This window comes from Orcinus orca, chromosome 5, assembly GCF_937001465.1.
Source record: "Orcinus orca chromosome 5, mOrcOrc1.1, whole genome shotgun sequence".
Taxonomy (NCBI): Eukaryota; Metazoa; Chordata; class Mammalia; order Artiodactyla; family Delphinidae; genus Orcinus; species Orcinus orca.
The window spans coordinates 81282183-81294800 of record NC_064563.1 but is presented as its reverse complement, the minus strand read 5'-3'; the positions used below and the strand labels follow the sequence as shown (position 1 = coordinate 81294800).

At 40.9% G+C, this 12618-nt stretch overlaps 1 protein-coding gene across 1 annotated transcript in view; it reads right to left on the bottom strand.

Moving 5' to 3' along the window:
• Nucleotides 1-7738, bottom strand: part of KPNA1 (karyopherin subunit alpha 1) — a 73378-nt gene extending 65640 nt beyond the window's left edge. The window contains exon 1 of the mRNA XM_004278563.4: nucleotides 7597-7738. The gene's annotated coding sequence lies outside the window, so the exon portion shown is untranslated. The remainder of the gene's footprint in view (nucleotides 1-7596) is intronic.
• Between the last annotated feature and the right edge of the window lie 4880 nt (nucleotides 7739-12618).

Here is a 12618-nt window from a genome sequence, read left to right as displayed (position 1 = left end):
CCAAAACGAGGGCTTGGCTATGGGACATAATCATAACATACTGCAAATTAAGAAAAACAGAACATTAACACATGACAAATCGGGGTGGTAGGAACAAAACCCCAATTTATACTATTCTCTATACTTTTTAAAACATTTTATAACTTAGAATATAAAAATCTTAAGTGGAAATTAATATTCTTCTTTATCTTCCAAATTTTCTACAGTAAGCAATATACTACTTATACAATAAGAAAAACTTTCAAAAAGTAAAGCTGGAAGCATATATTATATTTACTACAATGAGGCTTCCCAGCCTAACTAAAACATTAAATTTCTTTACTTTTGGCTAGAATTTTATCAACTCAACATGCTGTTATTTCATCAAAGTTCTAATTGAATACTTCAGGTCTTTATGAAAGGCAAAAACTACTTCCCCCTTAGAGCTGGATATTTTTAGAGAGAAATCTTTCCCCAAAAATGGCATAATGGACTCCTTCATGGGGGGGGGGGAGCGCAAACTTGCCTTTATCCAATTCATATCCATTACTGAATCTAATATATCTATTACATGTACACTTATAAGGGTTTTAATGTTTTAAATTAAGATTTAGCACCTACAGGATGTATGTGCTTTCCTCCCAAAACATATTAACTCGAAGCTCAGAAATTTAATTTTAATCTTCAATACTAAACAAAGTACTGAGCGTACAACACTCAAATGCCATGGAAAGAATGAACAGGCCAGAAATAAAGAGTTCATGTAAAGAAATAAAATGATGGATTTGGTAGATTAATCCATACCAAAATTATCTTTTTAAAAAACAGGATGCACTACAAAGATAGAACACAAAAGGAGAGAATCAGAGGTGACAGATGAGATGTCAAAAACTTTTTAGAAGCCTTAAAACAGATGGCCCTGGGACTTCCCTGGTGGTCCAGTGGTTAAGAATCCATCTTGCAATGCAGGGAACATGGGTTCGATCCCTGGTTGGGGAACTAAGATCCCACATGCCGCAGGGAAACTAAGCCCGCGTGCCACAACTACTGAGCCTGTGTGTTCTGGAGCCCGCTCGCAGCAAGGGAAGATCCCCGCATGCTGCAACGAAGATCCCATGTGCCGCAACTAAGACCCGACGTAGCCAAATAAATAAATTTTTTAAAAAGATGGTCTAATGATATTTTACTAGTGAAGTGGAGAACTCTGAAGCCTAAGCACCTGTAAAGAAGCTGATTCACACTGCCCACAAGCAGGAAGCTTCACAGACAGGAGCCCCCGCCCCCCCACCCCAGGCATCTCTGAATGTAGAGTGAGGAACAGGACTAAAAACTAGCAGGTTAGCTGAAAGTCTACAAAACAGCCATCACATTCAGACTTCCTCCTCCATTGTGCACAGCCAGGCAACAGTCCATCCCCAAGCCCCTATGGATGTTGAGAGCATTACTCTGAAGAAACTAAACTAGAGAGACTCTAAAATGAGGGACTCCAGTGTAGGTGATGTGCTATACAAAAGATAGGATTACATGAACACAATTAACAGTGAGAACGCCAGCTTCTTTTCTAAGACAAGTTCTCAGAATTTGGCATCCAGGTGTGTATCCCCCAGGCAAGACTGGAGGCTCTCTTTTACTTTTTTTTTTTTTAATTTTATTGAAGTATAGTTGATTTACAATGTTGTGTTAGTTGGAGGCTCTCTTTCTCAAGGAAATTGACAAGCCCAAGAGAAAAGAACTATGAGAGTCCCCTCCCCCTATAAATGGCCACAGCTACCCTGTCCACCCTTTAACAAGCCACACTTATAGTTTCCAATTCAGTTTTTAGCGCTTCACTCTTAAATAGGAATGGACAACCGTAGGTTTACCAGACATCCAGGGAGAGCCTCTACAGAGAAAGACTGCAATGGAAACAAAGGAACTTCGAAGAAACAGAGCAATGAGGGGTACAAAACTTTAAAAAAAAAAAAAAAACATTAATACTGTCCTCAAGAAGACTATAGTGTCTATAAAATAATATAAAGATACCATAAGAATGAGCTCTAAGAAATTAAAATATGGATAGGAATTAACAATTCAATAGAAGGGCTGTAAGATAACATTAAAGAAATCTCTCAGGAAACAGAACAAAAAGACTAAGTGATGGAAAACAGGAAGGAAAGGAAAATTAAAAGAACCACCTAAGAATTCTAAGACCCAAATAATACAAATTCCAAGACAGACAAAAAAATCAAATGAGAAAGAGATTATCAAAGAAACAATGCATCAAATTTAGAGTATTCATTCAATGAAAGACACCATGGACAAAACTAACAGAAAGATGACAGGCCTATAAAAGATATTTTCCAATCCTAAAACCAACAGACCTCCACAAGGAACTCCTGCAAACCAAAAAAAAAAGACAGGAGTTCCCTGGTGGCCTAGTGGTTAGAATTCCGGGCTTTCACTGTTGTGGCCTGGGTTCAATCCCTGGGTCGGGGAACTGAGATCCTGCAAGCTGCGCAGCACAGCACGGCCAAAACAAACAAACAAACAAAAAAGACAGGGCGCGGAAAGGAAAGATAGACAAAGTACAAAACAGACAATTAACAAAAGGGAAAACCTGAATGGATACAAGAGATGCTCGAATTCATTAATTATCAGAGAATGTAAATTAAAACAATGAGATACCACTTTATACCCGACTAGCAAAAATTAAGAAGTTGGATAAAACCAAGTACTGTCAAAGATGTGGGCAAACAAGAAAACTCCTCACTGCTAGCAGGCACATAAACTAGTTCTCCTATTCTATGACCCAGGAATCCCACTCCTGGGCATACATCCCAAAGAACTTCTCACACAGGTCCACAAGGATGTACAAGTAAGAGTATATTTACCACAGTGCACTTGTGATGCCAGAGAGGCAACTCAGGTGTCAGTGATTAGGGAATAAAAAGTAAAATGTGGTAGATGCACATTATGGAATTCAACATTATACGCAACTATATGTACACACAACGAAACAGAAAGGTCTCCAAACAATGCTGAGTAAAAAGAGTAAGAAACAGAACAAGGTCTATAGCACAATATATAAACTAAATACACAAAACGCACTACATATTTCACAATGATTCACATACAATCAAGGAATGTATCAGCCACAATGCAGTGGGTGCCTACTAGAAAGGGTAATGGAAGTAGGGCTCAGAAATGAAAGAGAAAAATTTAAAGGACCTTGTATAGTTTGATGATAGTGTCAAGAACTGGGAAGCATAATTAACTCAAACTCTTTTTACCTAAGGCCCCAATAATAATAATAAATAATAAATAAATTTCTCAAAACTAAAGGACACAAATCCCCAGCTTGTAAGGGTCCATCAAGTGACCTTAAATGAAAACAAACAAACAAACAATCAAATCTAGGGACATTATGGAATTTCAGGGGTTAAAAATAATACCCTAAAAGCTTCTGGAGATTGGAGAAGACAGGGAAGGTCACATACAAATGAAGAATAAGAACACCTCTGGACTTCAACAGCAACATTAAAATGCAGAAAACAATGGAGCTATGACTTCCAAACTTTTTAAGCCTAGGTTTTTATACCCAGCCAGATTACTGATGAAATGTTAAGGTAGAATATAGATTTTTTTCAATCATGCAGGATCTCAGAAAGTTTTCGCTTCCCAGGTACCCTTTCTCTGTAAGTTAAGAAAATATGGGAAACAGGAGATCCAATACAGGAGAAGGGCAAAGAGAATTTTAAGGGCGACATAAAGAAAAGTTCCAGGATAACAGCTGTGAAGTATACCTAGAAAGTAACCAGTCCAGATTGCGTTAAAAGGACAGAAGGTTCCAGGACAGCTATCTCACGGAAATGGAAGTGGGAAAAAAAGGTGTTACTCCTGGAAAAACAAAAATTGGTTAAGAGAAGAAATAATATCACAATATACTACATGGTTCAGCTATAAACATTTACATAGTTATAACTGAACGTTGACTTAATAAACACCTGTGATAACTATATTAAAAGGATGGGAGAGGCAGTGTGTAAATGTGGAGGAAAGTCAATAGATAATGTCTAAAACTGCTGTATCAAGAAATAGCAATAGAAGTTATTTATAAACATGAAAGAGGAAACAGCTAAAAGAAGGAAATTGGTGGCCTCTAAAGTGCAGAGGCTAGGACAGGACAGTTGTTTTCAGAGAATATTCTAATTTAAAAATTGTATTTTTTAATGGCAGTAAAGCAAGGAACTCCAATAGCCCTTCAGCTTTTAGTAAATCAGATCTTCACAATATCATTTCATGATGTTAAACAAACTGCATCTAGTTTGTTCTGCTGGAGACTGCACTGCAAACCAAGACAAAAATCAAGCTTTAATGATTGATGTGAACATAGTACAAATAGCCCTGTGATTGAATACCAGCTCCCTCACTTATTCTGTGAAGTAGGGCAAGTTACCTAACCATCCTGTACCTGTAGCCACCTTCTCAAAGTGGGTTTGCAAGGGTAATTAAGTGAAAACACCTGATGCAGTGCTTGAGCCATCAACAGATGTTAGTACCTTTTGCTTGTCTTTCTGCTCCCTAGCTAAAAACCCCCATTTTGACCCCAAGCTGCCTTGCTGGTCACAGAATACAGAGACTCATGGACAACTCAGCACATATCCCTCCTCATGCTGAAAAATCAATCATGATGAGTAAGCAGACTTATCTTTGTATATGAAGAGCAGCATTATTCTTGTTATGTGAAGGAGATTATCCCCATTATCCACATTTTGGATTATTGCCTGCTTTCAAGAACTGTCCCAATTAGTCTACTACACTAGATCAGAACCATTTTGTCACTAAGGTCTGTCATGTAGGGTCGTTATCATCTTTAAAAACAAACAAACAAACAAAAAACTGTACGGGGGGCTTCCCTGGTGGCGCAGTGGTTGAGAGTCTGCCTGCCGATGCAGGGGGCACGGGTTCGTGCCCAGGTCTGGGAAGATCCCACATGCCGCGGAGCGGCTGGGCCCGTGAGCCATGGCCACTGAGCCTGCGCATCCGGAGCCTGTGCTCCGCAGCGGGAGAGGCCACAACAGTGAGAGGCCCGCATACCGCAAAAAAAAAAAAAAAAAAAAAAAACTGTACGTTCCACAAGTCTTCATCCCTGCTCTTTCACTGCAAGGACTTAAAATTTCCTAATGAAGGTCCTATCTGGTACCTCACTATCCTGGGGCCACCTCCTGCTCACTGCAGCAAGAATAGAGGCAAGTCAGCCCCCAGTCAGCTAATTGAATTGTTTACCATTTCCAATGTTTTCTTCCATTATTATGGCTGAATTCAGAATACCTTGCAAAGTACAGAAACCTTAAAACAAAGAGATTAACAGGGAATTATCTTTATCATCACTATATCAGTCACCTTTACTTGCATGGCCAAAAGTCTTAGTTGATTTTATACAAAGCATACATACTTCTAGAAACAATCTGACAAGACTTAAAAACACTAAATCATAAATCATCAAGACTTTATCATTAATTCAACAGGTAAACTCCTCAAGGCTTATGTTGTCTGATTCCATTTGAACTTCCTTTGCTACAGTTTCTGCTCAATTTTGACTGATAAAATGTCATGCAGTCAATATTTTTACTCATTATTTGTTAGTCTTCCCTGCAACACTATAAATTCCATGACACAAGAACAGTGTCTTCTAGAGGCAGGACAGGAATAAAGATGCAGACGTAGAGAATGGACTTGAGGACCCGGGGAGGGGGAAGGGTAAGCTGGGATGAAGTGAGAGAGTGGCATGGACATATACACACTACCAAATGTAAAAACGATCGCTAGTGGGAAGCAGCTGCATAGCACAGGGAGATCAGCTCGGTGCTTTGTGACCACCTAGAGGGGTGGGATAGGGAGGGTGGGAGAGAGATGCAAGAGGGAGGAGATGTGGGGATATATGTATATGTATAGCTGATTCACTTTGTTATACAGCAGAAACTAACACACCATTGTAAAGCAATTATATTCCAATAAAGATGTTTAAAAAAAAAAGAACAGTGTCTTGATCATGTCTACATCCCCAGTCTCAAGGCCTATGAACACTCCAAGTATTCGCTGAATTAATGGACCAAATAAAGAAAACGCAACCAAGAAGTATGCAAGGAGAGGAGAAATAATTCCTAAATTAGCAGTGATTCTGGTTCTAAGGCTGGTTCTAACAAGAGCTGGAACACTTTAGGTAAGTTACCTAACTTCTCTGACCCTAGAAGCTTTAATCTGCAGAAAAGGAAAAAATAACATACTTCAGAGTTACTGTAAGCATTAACGTTTTACTGTACAAAAAGTATTTAGCACAATATCTGGAAAGGAGCTCAATAAATGTTAATTCCTTTACCTTTCCTCATGTTCTCCACCTTAAAATCCGGTATTACACATAAAAGTGCCTTCCAAGAATAAATTACTTCAGTAAAAGTACAATAGAGTTCATTCTCCATTTGCTTTGAAAAGTTAAAATTTCATCTCTTCAATCTTTAAAATGGAGGGGGACTAGCTTGTGAATTACTTTCAAAATATCACAAACACAAGAACAAGTTAAGAAAAAAACAATGTCAAGAATGAGCCTTGAAGCAACGTGCGGGGGAGGGGGGCGGCGGCGGGGCGGGGAATCACTCATCTACTGCGAAGAAATAGGGGTTTTTAAGGCAGTGCTCACTAAACGAAAAAAGGCTTGAAAAAGGTAGAAACGTTATTTAATAGTATGTTTTAGAAAAAAATACTTCCCAACTGTTTATTCTGAATTTAAACCTTAAAAAATTAACTATTTTGACATCGTGAGCTTAAAAGTGGAACATTACATATACTTCCATTCAAACCTAAAACATTCCTTCATGACGACTTCCCAGACTCCAGTCATCCTTCAGTTTCATCCTCCCATTTTGAGCTTAATCGAATACCTCGCCGCTTCCCTTGCATCACCACTGACACACGCTGTGTGCAGACGAAGTTCTGTCATTCCTATAATTACCACACCCCTGTCAGACGCTTCAGGCCCATGTTGTTATGACATCTGTAAACTGCAGTCCTCCGTCTGTCTCCACCCGCACCGCGCCCGCCCCCCCCCCCCCACTTCCAAACCACCGGCTCCGGCTCGGGCTGTAACTTGTGAATTCCCGAGACGGTCCCCTCCGGCCTCGGTTAGGATTTTTACACGCCCCCCACCCCTTGCTCTTTCCTGCCTCAGTCGCCGCACTCCGTGCGGCCCACCCACGCCCCCAGCTCGCTCGCGCCAGGCCGCGGCGCTGGCTCCGCACTCCCTCCTCTCCGCCCCGCTGCCTCAGCGCCCCGCAGTCCCCGACGCTGCTTCCAGCTCCGCTGCCGCGCCGCCCCGCCCCGCCTCGCCTCGCCTCCACCGGCGTTCCCGATGGCGAACCAGTGCTCCCCACCCCCACCGTCCTCTCAGCGGGCCGCGCGGCCGTTGGGACTGCCTGGCCCGTGACGCACGGACGCGCAGCGAGCGCCCAGGCCCAGGAACCCGAGCTCGAGCACTGCCGGCGGCCCGCCCTCACCGCGGGGCCTCCCCCGCACACAACCGGATCCGCCGGAGTCCCCGGCGGGAGGGGGAGGGGCCGGGGACCGCCGGGGCCCCGCACTCACCAAGCTCAAGGCAGCCGATCCCGGTGCCACTGCTGGGGTGAGCCTCTGGCTCGCTCGCTCGCCTGCCGTGCCTCTCCCGCACACAACCTCGAAGACCCAGCTCGCGCCTCGGCGGTGCTCACCAGGCCTCGCTCGCCGACACGGCCGCGCACCCAGCACAGCGAGACCCAGCTCAGCCGGCGTTCGCAGTACGCCTGCGCGCGGGGGCCGGCCCGCGCGCCTGCGCGCGCCTCTCCACCACCCTGCTGCAGAGGCTGCCGGGAGTTGTAGTCTTCCAACCGTCCTTCTCGCGAAGCGCCAGCGGTTAGCCGGGAACCAGTGGAGAGTCTGGCGTCGGGAAGGAGGTCTGGTTGACAAGGTTCGCAGTTAGTGGCGAGGGTTGGAGAGTCATTCTGGAGTGACAATGAAACGGTACTTCTTAGGCTGAATTGCAAAGTTTTGTCTACAAATTTGTCTTCGAAGCTCTTCCAGGGCGTATCGATCCTTGCTCACCTCTGTCTATAGCCTCTGACAGGCTTGTTACCTAATACACGTTTACTGAGTAAATAATGGAATGAATGAAGCCTGAGGGATTACTAAAAAAGAGTTATAAGTCCGCGCTTCATGTCTAAGGCATTCACATGCAGCATGTTTGAGAAACTTCTGGGTATTTCCTTTTTTAGTTCTCTCCCGTCCCCTTTGCCTGATAATGTATATAAGCAGTATCAAAAATCATTAATAAATTAAATGAAACACAAATGCTTGCTTTACTCTCAATAAAGGCTCTCAAACGAAAATTTGGGACAAATAGTTGTTACTGTTAAATCTGATGGAATTCTCTTTGAGCTTAATCGAATTGTTTTTGAGCAGTGGCTTCAAAAGAAGAAAGACTGAAGCCAGCCAAGCAAAGGTCACAGAATACAGTCTCACATGCGACCTGGTTTATCAAATCAATCTAAACACCCACGGAGAAGCAAGGTGAAAGAAATGGGGTAGCTCTATAACATAAGTGTGGGAGAGAGGACCTTACTGCCTGAATCCTAGGCTATGCGATGTTCATTTGTCCTGAATCTCTTTCTGCCACGTCAGTATTCCCCACTAATGGTGTGTTTTCTAGGATGAGCTGAGTTTGAGCAAGGGCACTGGGGAAAGGGAATGTGTTCTAAGGGAGAGACTTGGAGGCAAGTGTGCGTGACCGCAGCTAAGCTGAGGACAGATCACTTTATTCCAATCAGGAGCTAATATTATTCAGAGCTGGACTTTAGTGTTTGTGAAAACTAGTTTCTTTCTAGTTCACCCTTATTCCTAGTTAGAGTATCCCGTGAGGGTCTGGACCAAAAGTCTGGGGTATTTACGAGGGCCTCTCTTCCTTGACCGAACCTCTTCAGCCCCATGAGACAGTCAAAAGCTCTACTCAGTTTTTCAGCCACTGCTTTCAGAATTAGCAATCACTTCAAGTGGAAAAGTAACAGCAAACATCAGGCTCACCTCTCATGGGTTCCCTTTCTTTTCTTCCAGATCTTGGATCCACAGATTCTCACTGCTGTGGTAGCTCTTCAGTGCCTTAATGTTTTTTATATTTTGTCCAGCTATTCTCTGTGGTGGGAGGATTTGTTCAAGACAACAACAGTAGCCCATTGCTGAAGCAGAATTCCTATATATATGTTACTTTTACAAAAATGTTATCATACCATACATGATGTTTTGTTAGTTAATGTCTCTCTGACTATATCTTTTTGTATTAAAATTTATTTTTAATTTTAAATTATAGAACAGTAGTTTTGCTATTACAAACAACACTGCTGTGAACATTCTTGTACGTGTCTTTGTGTGTACAGGGAAACTGCTAGATCCTAAGACATTGCATCTTTAACCTTACGAGATGTGACAGGCAGAATTCTCAGATGGCCCCCGTGATCTTTGCCCCTTGCTGTTACCCTGTATAATCCCTACCCCTTGAGTGTGGGTGGGAGCTTTGACTTACTTCTGGCCAATAGAATATGGCAAGGATGATTACATTTCATTATAAGTCTCTGTCTTATCAGACCAGAGCTCGACACTCTCTTGCCGGCCTTGAAGAAGCGAGCTTTCACGTTGAGAACTGCCTATGGAGAGGGCCACGTGGCAGCGAGCTGCAGATGGTTTCTAGCACCTGGGTGCAGCCTCCAGCTGACAGCCAGTAAGCAAGCCAGGGCCCTCAGCCCTACAACCACAAGGAAATGAATTCTGCCAACAACCTGAGACGGCTTGGAAGTGGATTCTTCCCCAGTCAAGCCTCCAGATGAGAAGACAACGTGACTTACACCTTGATTGCAGCTTTGTGAGACCCTGAGCAGAGGAACCAGCTCAGCTGTGCCCGTAATCCTGGCCCACAGAAACTGTGAGATAATAAATGTGTTTTAAGACACTAGGTTTCTGGTATTTTTTTCCACAGCGATGGAAAAGTAATATGCTAGATATTGCCAGATTATTTCATAAAGTGGTTGTGCCAGCTTATGCTCCACAAGTAGCTGATAAGGTTTTCTTTTCTAAACAACCTTGCTAACATTTGGAAATGTCTTTTTTATTTTTGCCAAATGGATGGGTGTGAAAATACATAACAATTAGACACATACATTAACATAAAAACACGAAAAATAAGTTTTTACTTGCAATGATATATTCTGTTGTATTTTTTTCTGTTGCATAAATGCTATTACTTAAAATAGCAATAGGACTCATTAAAAGTGGCAATTAATAATAATTAATACAAGGACTAATTAAGAAAATAATTTGTGAGAAAAATACAACCTTTTATAGCATAATATATATATATATATATTTTAAACATCTTTATTGGAGTATAATTGCTTTATAATGGTGTGTTAGTTTCTGTGTATAACAAAGTGAATCAGCTATACATATACATACATCCCCATATCTCTTCCCTCTTGCGTCTCCCTCCCCCCGACCCTCTCTATCCCACCTCTCTAGGTGGTCACAAAGCACCCAGCTGATCTCCCTGTGCTATACAGCATAATATTTTTATGTTTCTTCCTGTCCTCTGGTTCAGCAACTTATTTTAACTCTTTCTTAAACTCTTTATCACATATTCAAATTTTGTAGGCTATATTATTCTATATTCTATATGTATATTAAGATACATAAACGTAGGAATTTTATGAAGGAGAGTATATATACAGTAGAACTTGTTAAACAGATATTACTCCTATTACAGTTTTAAGAAATGATATGTTTCTGTCCCATGATAGAGTGGGATATTTTTTATTCTTTTTGTTTCCTTTTTCATCAATATTTCTCTGAACTGCCTGGAGCCTTTAGGACATCTTTTCTTTTATGTAATGGTAAAACCAAATACAGACAAATATAAAATTAGTTTTGACTTGCAGCTCTGTTCCTCTGCCTGCATTGCACTGATTCTTGTTGGCACAGATGACATCAAGCTAAACATTCCCTCAACAAAAGTGTTTGAGCATAGAACAGTTAGGATTTTAATTACTAATGCAGCAGGTTTTTAAACTTGTAGGAATTTGTTTCTGGTTCTCCAGAATGTCCACCCATTTTGTATCTACAGACTTGCTTTGGTAAACCAACTGTTTGTCAGTCAGGTCCTTTGCATGTATAAATTAACCATTTCTATATCTAAAATGCCCATTGTTTTTAAAACATTCTGAAGCACATTGTATGTTATCATAAGTTAAACCTCTCTTCCCCAGAAAAAATGGTTTTAAAGCATAGAGGTAATTTGAACTTGTGAAATTGAAGTTAGATTTCAAATAAATTTACAGTTTTAGTGAAGAAATTCAGAAAGTCCTATTTAATTTGGTTACTTTTTTCTAGGGACTTTTTTTTTAAAGTTCTGAAAGTCTTATTTCCAAAAATTAGTCCTTTTTTTTCTGTTTGAAGTTTTTGTCGCAACCTGCATATAACATTGAATAATTGAGATTCAGATGGTTCATCCTTTTCTAGACTTCTTATGACCTCTTCAAGGATTATCAGACAGTTTTGGAGAACCAGCATGTTTATTTCTGTTTCACTGTAATTCTTCTCTCCGTTCTCATCCTCAATGTATTTCCAAATTGGAGCAGGACATTCTTCTTGTTCCACGCTTTGAAAATATGATTTCATGGCAGGCTGACATTATAATGTCTTTTCTATGGCTGGCAACAATGATCACCATCTTGTAGGTACATGTTTAAGGAAGCTGTCTCCTGCCATTTCTATAGTCAAAAATGTCGTTAAATGCTTCCGCACGTTTTGAGGAAGCTGAAATGCCCAGACACTTTCATTATGAAAACTTCTGTATCGCAGGTAAGCAAACCACACCCCTCTTTAAACAGTGTTCTGTATAAGATGTTTAGCCGATGAGATCGTTTCATTTTCTTTGGTAAGAAGTTTAGAGACTGAATAGAATTTGTCAAAATTAACATTTGCCCTGAAAGCAAATAAATAAGCCAAGTCTACTTTGTCTTTGGACAGATATAACACACTTTGTTTTATGTGTTTGTGGTTTCATTAAAATCTTAGACTTCAAGAAGACAATGTGAAACTCCATTTTTCAAGTAAAACTACCTTAAGAGCTAGGGGAGACATTTTCTGAATCAGGAAATAAAACCTTACTCCGTTCCGTAGAGCAATGAAAGTCATGATACAATAATGCATATTGGTTCATGTGATACGCCCAAGCTAATTCAGCAGCCACTATTTTCAACTGAGCATTGGTGTCTTTGGGAGAAATTAAACAAACTTTTGATTGATTTTGAAGTACCTGTCTGTCTCATCCTGGACTTGTAAATTTCAGTCTCCATATGTGCTTTTACATCCCCTTCTCCGCCACACACATCCCAAACTCTTTTCTGCATATTGCACAGTATGCTCTGTTTTTGTTATTTACCTTCATAATCAGTTACATTGTCCTTCCATATGTAATTAATATTACACAGTCGTTGAGCTTTCTTTCAGCGATGTCATCATGCTGTTGCTGGTATTATAATCACTCTCTTATAAAACATGATCATCGCACTCATAATGTTAAAAAATTTA